Here is a 13,537-nt window from a genome sequence, read left to right on the forward strand (position 1 = left end):
AGAATGTAAATGTCCTGTACGATGTCCATCCATTCTTCCGTTGTGGGTGCTTCAGGCTTTAACCATTTTCTAGTGATAGTATTTTTACTCGCTGCCAAAAGCATTAACAACAGTTTTTTATCTTTCAGAGTCCAGTTCTCACATGAAATATCTCCTAAATATAGGGCTTCACATTTACAAGGAATTTTTTCAGTAAAAATGTTATTTAAATGTTCACACAACTGTTCCCAAAATGGTTTGATCACTGGACAACTCCAGAAAATATGATGATTGGCGTTCATTGTCCCTCAGAGTCTCCAACAGGTGTCTCCACTGCCCTGATGTTTATTCTGGGCAGGAGTTACAAAAAATCTAACAATACTTTTCCAACAGAATTCCCTCCAATCGTTGGAGCTTGAGGTCATCCATTGTAATTTGAGGATCTTTTCCCATCTTTCAGGTGATATAACTAGATTTCCTTCTTTCTCCCACTTATTTCTAATGTGGTCTGTATCACCCTTTTTAGACAGCAGAATACCATTGTATAATCTGGAAACAACTTTGGTGCATGAATCAGATTCCAACATGGATAAAAACATATTTAAGAAATTAAGACCAGCTGATTCCCAGGTATCTTGTAGATTCTGGTGAAAATAAGATCTAACCTGCAGATACCTGTAGATGTCATCCTTTTCCAACCCATGAGATCTCTGAAGTTCTTCAAAACTCTGAAACACCCCTCTGTGCATGAATGAGTCATATGTGGTCAGTCCTTTCCTGATCCATCTTTTGAATCTCCCATCACTCTTGTTTGGTTTAAATGGTGAGTCAAAGGTGCACCACCTAAGTATTTTGATCTGGTTATCTATTTGACAGATTTTAATGATCTTTTTCCAGGAATCCAGCATTTTGTTTAGCATTGTGGTCCAGAAAACAAAAACAAGATTTTTGTCAAACTTTTTTTTTGCTTAAAAATACTTCTAAATAATCCCAAAGGCATCAATTAGTCACATGTGAGGTATTTCCGACTGTTTGAAACCATTTTTAAAGGGGGTCATTTTCGACCACCAGTACGGGAAATCATAAGGGGGGTGGGGGGGTATTCAACATCTTTAAAATGTAGTGTCAATCATCACATGTAGCCTATTTAGTCATTAAAACACTGGTGTTTCAAAATAATGCAAAAAACATAAAAGAGCCAATCTTTTGAACGGCTCTTTTCAGTGAACGGCTCCCTTCAAAGAGCCAAAAGTCCCATCACTACCACTTGTCGTTTGGTAGCTTGTATGGATCCATGTCGAGTCCAGCTGTCTTTAATTTCATGTTATCTTCCACATTTTTCCTGGTCTCGCTGTAGTCACTGCTATGCTCTGCCATTTTGACCCGGTTTGTTTTTGCCACTCAGTCTGATTTAGAGGGGCGTGGCCCCGGGCGGAAGTGACGTATGTGCATATCCTCTTTTGGACCAGTGACAGAAACAGACCTACCACAGCTCTCAAGGAAACTTAAAAGGGTCTTAAAATCATTTTTTGTCAGCTCAGACTGCCGACGAGCTGTGTCATTGCAGCCAACGGGAACTATTATCCATTTTACGGAGGGTGGAGGTGAAGGCAACAGGTCCGGGAGTTTGTCCAGGATGTCTGCGGCTGTGGCTCCAGGAAAACAGCGTGTGATGGAGATGGCGAAGCGAATGTGTGGTGATAGTGTCCCCCACTATCAGAGTGGAGGGCTCCAACAGAGGACCAGGAGACGTGGAGTAGTGGTACTCACGGTTTGTGGGTGAGGCTGCCGGACTATGTGGTCCGGCAGGGGAGTGAGGCAGGCTGGCGGCTTCAGGACAGGGAGGGTTCCCGGTCTTTTTCGGACGAGGAAGCCCGCCGGAGAGACGGAGCACGGCCTCCTTCAGGGTCCTGTGCCGGGTGGAGGAGGTTGTGGTCCGTTTGGAAGGACGTTGGGCCAATCGGGCACCACAGGCGGTATCCGCCACCGGCAGTGTGGACGTCTTGGCATCAGCTGGCAGCGGAGAGGTGTCCCGGGCCGTGAACAGATGAGGAGCGGGAGCATCAGCTGAGTGAGCCGGGTTGTCATCATCCAGGACAGCAAAGCGGATGGAGAGGCTGAGCTGAGGGGGAACGGCGGCACCATCAGCGCTACGGTTACGGCTGCGGACCACCACCTCGGCCCAGGATGACCCACAGTTAGGGGTTGACCAGGAGGGCTGCCGGGAAGTTAGAATATCCCATGGGAGTGTATCCTGAAGGCTTGCACTAAATGTTGTTACGAACTTTTTAGAGTGCTCCGCAACAATGAAGCCGGTGTCGGACAAAATATGGACCCCTATAAAATTTGTACCCCTGCCGATTTTGCGCACGCGTGAAAATCAGCGGTACATATTTTATGCGTATACGCATGAAATTTGTACCCTTGTGAAATATGTACCGTATAATCTCCTGTGATATATCCTATGTACTTAGATCTACTACACGTGCAATAGACCCCTAATTTGTCTGCGCGTTGTTTAGTAGTTACCCCTAGAAATAACTATATATATATATATATATATATATATATATATGTGTGTGTGTGTGTGTGTGTGTGATCAACAGTTAACTAGACTATATTACCACATGCTACTAGTACATGACATAATGCGTTATAAATGCAACTTAATTTTGGTAAGATTACAAATAATATAACATAAATACGACATTAATAACTTTGTAAGAATATGGCAATTAATGACTACAAGCATCCAGGTCAACAAAACAATCGAAACTATTCATGATTATAGGTCAATTGAAACTGTAAAATTGGTACCCTGATCTATAAATTGTGTACCTTGATATATGTTATTATTGTATTACCCGTATCTTTCCTGCCATATAAATTAATTATTTTTACCTACAAAATTAGGACACAAGGTGACATTAGTTGTATTTGGTCCATCATATTTTCTGAGGTCTAGCATTCACATTTTATTAACTCTATGATTATTTCATTTTTAAAATGTTGAACTTATCGGTCAGATGGACAGAGATCCATGGTCCCATCTGATAGCAACTTAAAATTTGAAACCCTCTTTGTGACTTATGTACCCTTGTCAATGACCAAACAATTACCTCTCGAAATGAAAAATGTGTATTATGATCAAGTACAAAACACTGTGGTGTTTAAGATTTTATTGATCTTAAAGGACATAACACATTATATTTGCATTGGATATGAAAAAAACTAATATAAATGAAGTAACAGACAACACAATAAGCAATTTCAAATATAGATTTTGATCTCAAAGGACACAACACAAAATGATCTTTACTGAGACATCTTATATATATATATATGTGTCCTAGCACGGTAGTGTCTAAGAGTTTATTGATCTTGAATGACATAAGACAATGAATGTGCATTTGATATGAAAAAAATATAGTAATATAAAATCACAGTAATATGAAATCACAGACAACACAATAAGCCATTTCAAATACAATGTAAAAAAAATGTTCTTTACTGAGACACCTTTTTTCTTAGCTGTTAGTTGAGACCATTTTATTTACTGCAACTCCAAACACACAATACACTGGTAAGTCTCTGAACTGGGTGGTGGCTTGTGCAATCCAGCACATGAAATGTGGTTCCACTTGTCACAGCGGTCGCACTGGACCCACTGGACACGTCGGCCGGTAGGTTTCTCGCACAGTGGCAGCTCACATGTTCCATCATCTTCCCTCACTGCCTTGACCAACCTGTGGCTTATGTGTGGTCGGTAGTGGACTGCATGTGCCGCTGTAACTTTAGACACATCTACCCCACACAAGAGGGCTACATACCATTAGAGTGAAAATACCATTAGAGTGAAAATACCACAGCTGTGGCCATCTGTTTGTTGTGTGCTTGTCATATTGGTGGTTGTCCATCCTCCCGCCAGTGACTCGAGGCCAGCTTCTTCTCGGTCTTGAAGGACTTTCCTAAAAGGGAGACGGAGCATAGGTAAGATATTGGATAACTTTTAGAGCAAAATGGCAAAGCAATATAACTTAATCAAAAGCAATATAATTCTTTATCAAAAATTCACTTACTCCCAGCTGGTGAGGTAAGCCTCAGCTGTGGTTGACCCCAGAGAATCTAGGATGGCTATAGTTCTGAAAGGCACATCGGCTACAAACAACACCCAGTGATTTCTGTTCACATTGATTGGCATCAGGAGGCGCTCGTATTCCTCAAACTTCACCTATTCCAAGGATAAAATGTCATGTGTTTAGCCATAAACCTTTAACAGTCTTACAATATGAATGCCACACAGCAGACCCTACCCTATGAAAAACTTACTTTTCTAAAGAAAGCCCTGCGGATGTTCCTGTTCCCCCACAACACCTCGGTAAATGATGGAAGTATAAAAGTTGATTTTGGCTTTATTTTGTTGGCTTCCTCCATAAGCAGGCCCAGATACGAATGCACCACCTGCAAAACAAGTGTTTACAATTGTTTACACCAACTAAAGACTATTGTTTTGATCCAAATCAATAATAGATTACTACTCCTGTTTATTAAATAAGTAACTAGTTCATGAAGTGACATTATCGTATACCTGATCATTGAGCCAGTTTTGGGCCTTGAGTGTATCAAGGTCGCTTTTGGTGATGGTGGTACCCCCAACAGAAGCTGTTTCCACATCCTTTGAAAGTGTAGCATGCCGCGTGGGCCATCGGCTAATGCCCAGGTGATCTGGAACAGCAGGACCAAGGCACTGTTCTGGGGTCAACACAATTTCTCCATCATGCTTTCTTTTTGAAGCCTTCCGAGTGTGTCTGCAAGATTATGTTTAAAAAATGAGTAACGAATAGTCACATTAGTATAATAATATACAAGTCTTATTATAATATTAATAAAATCACTTACACTTCAGAAGATTGCTTCTCAAAAGAAGGAGTCACTTTGTCCGTGCCGGTCACAGGTCCACTATTGCTGGCTGTTGGCGTTTGGTTTTCTAGTTCTTGTTCAGGCTGTTTGGGGGGGCTATCACTTCTTTCCGTCCTGAGATACAATTGACAGAAATAGTAACCATCCCCTAAAATTTCACACAATGTATTGAGCAAAAGAAAATTATTTACTGGTAGTATGGCTTGAGTTGCTGAATGTTGTATTTGGTTTTCACTGGTACACCATCTTTAGACAAAGCGACCTGGCCAGCAGAAGTAATGTCCACGATTTGGTAGGGCCCCAACCAGTCGGTTTCTAAGCGATTACCTTTCCGGCCGAGCTTCTTCAAGTTTTTTCTCAGAACCTGGATAAATAAAATGAAATATTACCTGCTGTCGTCAAAGGTCATAGTGTCATCCTTATGAACAATGGTCATGAATAGGATACTGATCATGAAGAACATAATAAACTAGTACCTTATCTCCCACGGAAAAGTTGAAACTTTTAACACCTTTCTGCTTGCGCTGATCATATTCTTTTTTCTGCCTTGCTTGGGCCACACCAATATTCTCCTTTATCTGAAATATGAAACACAAATAAAATAATGTTCTCTTATGTTATACGTACGAGAGTTATCTGGAATTACAGTCGTCGATATATTAAACAAACCTTTTCATTTATTTTTTCTGCTTGTGCCATCATGGTATCCATGTGGTCGTCTATGGCTTCAGGCGGCACATCTTGGATGGTTGGCATGCTTTCCTGGTCCGGATCATCATGACTTGTCGCTTGGTTGAGCATTGTCACAGACTGGGGTACCCTCTTCAAAAGGATCTGTAATCAAGATATACATGCCATCACAGTCTTTATTACTAAACATTGTACAAAGCTAAACTGCGTAGGGAACTTTGTATAACATACCTCATATGGAGTGTGTTTGGTAGAGCGCTAGTAGGAGGTGTTGATACTGTATACCACCGGCCTGACATACTCGTCCCAGTCTGTTTGATCGCTGAAGCGAATTTAACAAAAGTTAAATCCTGTTACAAGAGATCTTAAAATGACAGTAGCAAGGGACATTTGAAACACTTACTCATTAATGTACTTGACCAGGGCCCGTTTCACCAATTGATTTGTGCGCTCATCCTGGCCATTTGCTTGCGGGTGATAAGCTGACGTGACGGAGTGTCTGATACCCAAGAACTGGAAAATGTCTTTGTTAAGCTGAAATAGACAACAAGTAGATGCATAACTCATGGAATGTGTATTACCTTACAATCATTCAAGTCTAGGAATCTAGGACTATATGACATTCACAATACAAACCTCATTGTTGAACTCTCTTCCTTGATCTGTGATGATCCGGCCAGGTGGTCCATACAGGTGGCTCAAGTTCCTAACAACCTTTGCAACAGATGAAGCTTCTTTAGAAGGGATTGGCTCTGCGTAGACGTATTTGCTGAACAAATCAGTCAGTGTGCAGACATATTTATGCCCTGCCTCAGTTTCTGCAAATGGTCCGATTAGGTCCATTCCCAGAACCTGCCAACAGCCATCGGTTGTAATCGGATGCAGTTCTGGGCCAACCGTTTTCAGGTGTCCGACGCGCTGACACTTATCACAGTGTTTGATCTGGAACAATTATAACAATAGTACTCAAATGTGTATGGGTTTTTTGTTTGTAAAATTTGTACCCCGGTTCATAAAATATGTACCCCAATACATTATAAGTAATTTTGCCTGCATGACATGTCTTGCAATAACATACATTCATGATCTCAGCATTTAATCATTAAACTTTAAAATCAACACCCAAAAAAAATAAACTTGACATTTTCTTTCAGCAAAAAAATGGAATGACATATGGAATTTTGGTTTGTAAGATTTGTACCCCGTTTTGTAAAATATGTACCCCAAAACATTATAATTAATTTTGCCTGCATGACATGTCTTGCAATAAGTTGCATGTATGATCTCAGAAACCAATCAATAAACTTTGAAATCAAAACCCAACAAAAATAAACTTAACATTTTCCTTTAGCAAAAATTGGAATGACATATGGCATTTCTGTTTGTAAGATTTGTACCCCATTTTGTAAAATATGTACCCCATCACATTTCAAGTCATTAAGGCATGCATGACATGTCTTGCAATAACGTGCATGTATGATCTCAGAAACCAATCAATTAACTTTGAAAACAACACCCAATAAAAATAAACTTAACATTTTCTTTTAGCAAAAATTGGAATGACATATGGAATTTTTGTTTGTAAGATTTGTACCCCGTTTTGTAAAATACATAACCCAACACATTTTTAAGACACCACGTCCTGCGCGACATGTCGAGCAATAACAAACATGTATGACCTCGTTCACAAATAAGTACCCCAGACACATTTTAAGTGCAAACTTCACTTACCCAGTTCTTGACACTCTCTGTGATACCACTCCAGTAGTACGACGCCTCCACTTTTCTTTGCGCGATAATGATGCCTCGGTGACCACCAGTTGTTGCATCATTGTGGCACTCTCTCAAAACACTCTCTCTGTCTGCATCACTGCGTATAACAAGTCGCTTTTGGTTTCCATCTGGTCCAATGTAAAAGAGGTCCTGGCCTAAAAGCAAAGCAAAACCATTATGCTTTAAGAAAACAACTACAGCTAAAAAAGATATATAGTTTGCTATTATACGTCATATTGCTGTTGGATCATATAAACTGACAGCTTTTTTTTTTATTTTAATTTGTTCCTTTTTTATTGTTTTACATTATATATAGTCTGTATGCCTAAATTTCTTTCTGTCTCCTTTTCATCAATAATAACTATTATTCTGATATGTATAAACATGCTAAAGGATCAAATAACTTTATTTGTAGTGTATTGTATAAAGGTATAAACTTTAGGGTTAGGCCATATAGACTAATATTTGCCATGTAAACTTACCTTTGCCAAGAATGAATTTCTTAGCTGCTTTTCTGATACCATTGTACTCTGCTTTGTGACAGTCTGGGTGGGGTTTCTGTTTGAGTAAAAAATGATACACGTGTTCTATTTGTGTGTCGGGATCTTTCCTGCCCATGATCACTGATTTTGCTTAGACTTTATGATAGATCTATGACCTAACTTGAAATATATATAGGTGCTTAGAAATTAACTGTCATGCCAAAACAATGCCACAGGGTTACTTACCAAAACAGTGTCACTGAAGCCCCAAACTTGGCACAAGCACTTACGGCACAGGCGGATTTATTGAGCATCCTAATTGCAATCGCTATTCCAGTTATCAGGAGTAGCTGTCAGGTTAAACCGAGTAAAATGAAGCCACATACATATCTTGCACGTCCAGCAGAGCTAGGGGATAGGCCTCAACAGTGCTAACTGTCAAATGCTTAAAGTTAAACCCATGTCCCCTTAGCGATACAGGACCTATGTTTCATGACTGTAACAAATTTGTTGTTTAAAGAAATAGGTGGTGTGGAATTCATAATAGCGGTGTTAATTGTAGCTTGGGGAGCTAATCTGAACGAGACAAACGTGATAACAACCCAAAAGCGCACAATTCTACTCGCAAGGTACTTATTTCATAAGCCTCGCTGAACCTGACATCCGGTAAGGCTGAGCTCATTAGCGCACATGCGCAACAATCTCGTGCACACCCGCGCGTGCGCAAATTCCAAATAAGTCCAAATTTTACAAGGTCCGTATTTTATGCCACACTTGTCGAACGAGCCGTGAAGCTGGACAGGAGGGACTCCTTCCTTCGTAGTTCCTCCGACAGACGATGGATATCTTCCTTCAGGTCTGCTATTTTCTTATTTGCTTTTTTTAGAGGCTCACTGTCAAAGTGAGGTGTTGTAGGCATTGTAGCTCCAGTCATGGGGAGACCAGGCTCTCCAGATGTGAATTTGGCGCCAATGTGTACCCGGTTTCTTAATCGGCGATCGTTCGATACAGAGGCTTGATTATTAAAAACACTTGAATTATAAAAGCCCAGGGATATACAGTTAAAGCTCAGATGGTAAAAAGGTAGGAGATGTCCTTAAAAACAGATTAAAAATGGGTAAAAGTACTCCTTCAAGGCAGAGCTATCGTTTCATACTTCTAAATAACCCCAAACGCATGAATTAGTCACATGTGAGGTATTTCAGACTGTTTGAAGCCATTTTTCAAGGGGGTCATGTTCGACCACCGAAACAGAAAATTGTAAGGGGAGGGTATGTCATCCGGGTCCAATTTTTTTTTTTTTTTTTGCTTAAAAATACTTCTGAGTAATCCCAAAGGCATAAATTACTCTCATGTGAGTAATTTCAGACTGTTTGAAACCATTTTTCAAGGGGGTCATTTTCGACCACCGGTACAGAAAATTATAGGGGGTATGTTGTCCAGAAAAAAAATGAGAATTTTGTCCAACTTTTTTTTTTTTTTTTTTTTTTTGCTTAAACATACTTCTAAATAAATCCCAAAGGCATCAATAAGTCACATGTGAGGTATTTCAGACTTTTTGAAACCATTTTTGAAGGGGGTCATTTTTGACCACCAGAAAGAAAAATCATAAGGGCGCGGTATGAAAAAAAAAAACACGAGATTTTGGTCCAACTTGTTTTTTTGTTTTTTTTTTTGCTTAAAAATACTTCTAAATAATCCCAAAGGCATCAATTAGTCACATGTGAGGTATTTCAGACTGTTTGAAACAATTTTTCAAGGGGGTCATTTTTGACCACCAGTATGGAAAATCATAAAGGGGGGGTATGTTGTCTGGAAAAAAAAACAAGATTTTGGTCTAACTTTTTTTTTTTTGCTCAAAAATACTTCTAAATAATCCCAAAGGCATCATGTGATGAGGACACGCTGTTCGTCAAAATGTCCTGGGACTCCAGGACCTTCAAGGCAATCCTACCTAAGGACCTAGTGGATTCTGGATCCGCTGACTCCGCCCCCTCCCATCTCAAACCCTCCCTGCCCCCCTCCCCTCCCTGCTCGCCTCCCGCTGCTGCCCCGGTGACCCGAGGCCCCTCCCGCCGCGCCCTTCCGACGCCGGACCCCACCATCATGCAGAAAGCCTCGTGCGGAGAGACCAGGTCCAGCAGATCCACCATGAGCGCCGGGAGGGTGGAGTCTCTGCACACCGCCTCCAAACTGTCAGCCTCCAAATGTCTGAGCGCCAAATGGAGGATGACGGCGACGAGAACAACAGTGGCGAGGACGCCGGGAATCTGCAAGAAACTGGACATGAGCAGTGAGTACAAGATGTGGCTCCGGGGGCGGTCCTAGGGTGATGTCACTAATAAGCCAAGATGGCGGAGTTAACAAGCAAAATATTAATCAGGTGTCAAAGGTCAACCTGTGTTTGTGTGGACGCCGCACAACTCCCAGCATGCACTGCTGCACGAACGACCAGAGTTCATCAGGTTTTTCTTAGGTTTTTCTCTGTGACTCAGGCTTTTGGTGATTTTTCGTAGGTTCTTTGTAGGTTTTTTGTAGATTCTTCGTAGTTTTTTCGTAGGTTCTTCGTAGGTTGTTCATAGGCTCTTCGTAGGTTGTTCATAGGCTCTTCGTAGGTTCTTCACAGGCTGTTCGTAGGTTGTTTGTAGGCTCTTCGTAGGTTCTTTGTAGGTTGTTCGTAGGGTCTTCGTAGGTTGTTCGTAGGGTCTTCGTAGGTTGTTCACAGGTTGTTCGTAGGGTCTTCGTAGGTTGTTCTCAGGTTCTTCCTAGGTTGTCCATAGGTTGTTCATAGGGTCTTCGTAGGTTGTTCGTAGGTTAAACTATACTTTCCCTATCTTATCCTTACCTTATCCTTGCCTTAACTTATCCTTAACTTATCTTTTCCTGATCTTATCCTTACCTTAACTTTTCCTTACCTTATCCTTATCTTATCTTTTCCTTACCCTATATTAATCTTAAATTAACCTTACCTTATCTTATCCTTACCTTAACTTATCCTAACCTTAAACTATCCTTTCCTTATCTTATCCTTAGCTTATCTTTTCCTGATCTTATCCTTACCTTATTCTTACCTTAACTTTTCCTTACCTTACCTTATCCTCATCTTAACTTATCCTTACCTTATCCTTAACTTATCATTTCTTTATGTTTTCCTTACCTTAATCTTAAGTTAACCTTATCCTTATTTTCTCCTTATCTTAACTTATCCTAACCTTAAACTATCCTTTCCTTATCTTATCCTTAACTTATTCTTACCTTAACTTATCCTTACTTTAAACTATCCTTTCCTTATCTTATCCTTACCTTATCTTTGCCTTAACTTATCCTTACCTTTTCCTTAACTTATCTTTTCCTTATCTTATCCTTACCTTACATTATCCTTAAGTTAAACTTATCTTATCCTAACCTTAACCTATCCTTTCCTTATCTTATCCTGACCTCATACTTACCTTAACGTATCCTTAACTTATCCTTTCCTTATTTTTTTCTTACCTTAAATTTATCTTAAGTTAACTTTACCTTATCTTATCCTTACCTTAACTTATCCTAACCTTAAACTATCCTTTCCTTATCTTATCCATACCTTATCCTTACCTTAACTTATCCTTACCTTTTCTTTTCATTATCTTATCCTTACCTTATATTATCCTTAAGTTAACCTTACCTTATCTTATCCTTATTTTAACTTATCCTAACCTTAAACTATCCTTTCCTTATCTTATCCTTACCTTATATTATCCTTAAGTTTCAGTTGATTTGAAACCATTTTGGAAGAGGGTCATTTTCGACCACTGGTACGGAAAATCGTAAGGGTAGGTGGTCCGGGAAAAAAAAGAGATTTTGGTCCAACTTTTTTTTTTTTTGCTTAAAAATACTTCTAAACGATCCCAAAGGCATCAATTAGTCACATGAGGTATTTCAGACTGTTTGAAACCATTTTTCAAGGGGGTCATTTTCGACCACCGAAACAGAAAATCATAAGGGGGGTTATGTTCAATCAATCAATCAATCAATCAATATTTATTTATATAGCACTTTTCATACATTAAGGAATGTAGCACAAAGTGCTTTACATATAAGTTGAAAAATCAGTACCACACCCCACCCACACACACACACGCACACATATCCAAACCCACAAGCTCACACATACTTAAAAAGACTGACTGAGCACAAGAGCACCAAAAAGTAAAAGTAAAAGAGGCAGCGCTGTCTCAGGGAGCCATCCGCACCAGGAGGCAGCCGTCGACCCTGGCAACCAGGCACCAGCGACACAGCGCTGCATCCCAACCAGTGGGAGAGGGCCAACTGGGACCCCCACCCACCAGCAAGGAGCAGACCCCAGTGAAAGAAGGCGCCACAGCCACCAGAGTCCACAGCCCCCCCGGCACGGAGGGCTCCCTCTCATGAAACACTGGAGAATATAGATAAGATACATTAAACAGATATAAAAGAACTGATTAAAAGAAGCTAAACGTAAGACATATAAATATAATAAAAATATTAAACATTAAAATGATACAACAGAAGCACTGGTTAAAAGCATCTTAAGATATATATATTAAAATATAACTATAAAACATTAGAGTGGATAAAACAGAGGCATTAGTTAAAAGCCAAATTAAAACAGTGGGTCTTGAGCCTGGTTTTAAAAATGTCAACGTTCTCTGCAGCCCTGGCGAGGAGCATAATGCTGAAAAACTGCCTCGCCATGAGTTTTTGTGTTAGCTTTTGGAACTGTTAAAAGGCCAGTGCCAAAGGACCTCAGGGTCCGCAAGGGTTCATAAGGTACAAGCAAGTCTAAAAGATAAGAAAGCGCAAGACCATTAACACATTTAAAAACTATTAAAAGGACCTTAAAATTAAATCCATAAACACACAGGGAGCCAATGCAGTGATTTTAAAACCGGTGTAATGTGAGCCCGCCTTCTGGTCTTCGTCAGCACTCGAGCGGCTGAATTTTGAAGAAGTTGGAGTTGTGAAATTCTATCTTTGGGAAGACCAGAAAGCAGGGCATTACAGTAGTCAATTTTACTGGAAACAAAAGCATGCATCAGCATCTCTGTGTTGGCTCGAGAGAGAATTGGACAGACTCTGTCTACGTTCTTAAGATGATAAAAACCTGTTTTTACAATGGATCTAAAACCAGAAAAAAAGAGATTTTTGTCCAATTTTTTTTTTTTTTTTGGCTTAGAAATACTTATAAATAATCCCAAAGGCATCAATTAGTCACATGTGAGGTATTTCAGACTGTTTGAAAAAAATTTTTGAGGGGGTCATTTTCGACTACCAAAAAGAAAATCATTAGGGGGGGGTCCAGAAAAAAAAACAAGATTTTTGCCCAACTTTCTATTTGCTTAAAAATACTTCTAAATAATTCCAAAGGTATCATTTAGTCACATGTGAGGTATTTCAGAGTGTTTGAAACCATTTTTGAAGAGGGTCCTTTTCGACCACCAGTATGGGAAATCATGGGGGGGGGGGGTCCAGACAAAAAAAAAGATTTTTGTCCAACTTTATTTTTTTGACTTAGAAATACTTCTAAATAATCCCAAAGGCATATACCCAATAGCATATGACCAATTAAAGCAAATACACATGTGATTTATAGATAATAAATCATTTATGTGAGTGCAACAAACAACTGTAATAAATGTTGTGGAAATTTTTAATATGTTCAATACCTGAGGAGT

General features: G+C 39.8%; 1 long non-coding RNA gene across 1 annotated transcript; it reads right to left on the reverse strand.

Annotated features, from left to right (window-relative positions):
- Window positions 1-5,379: 5,379 nt before the first annotated feature.
- On the reverse strand, window positions 5,380-5,866 carry LOC115431472 (uncharacterized). The gene is made up of 3 exons (XR_003937105.1): window positions 5,821-5,866; window positions 5,569-5,733; window positions 5,380-5,477 (listed from the first exon to the last, which is right to left on the reverse strand). It is a non-coding gene; the product is annotated as an uncharacterized LOC115431472 (long non-coding RNA).
- Window positions 5,867-13,537: the final 7,671 nt, after the last annotated feature.

The sequence above is a fragment of the Sphaeramia orbicularis genome, chromosome 13 (genome assembly GCF_902148855.1).
Source record: "Sphaeramia orbicularis chromosome 13, fSphaOr1.1, whole genome shotgun sequence".
NCBI classification, from domain to species: domain Eukaryota; kingdom Metazoa; phylum Chordata; class Actinopteri; order Kurtiformes; family Apogonidae; genus Sphaeramia; species Sphaeramia orbicularis.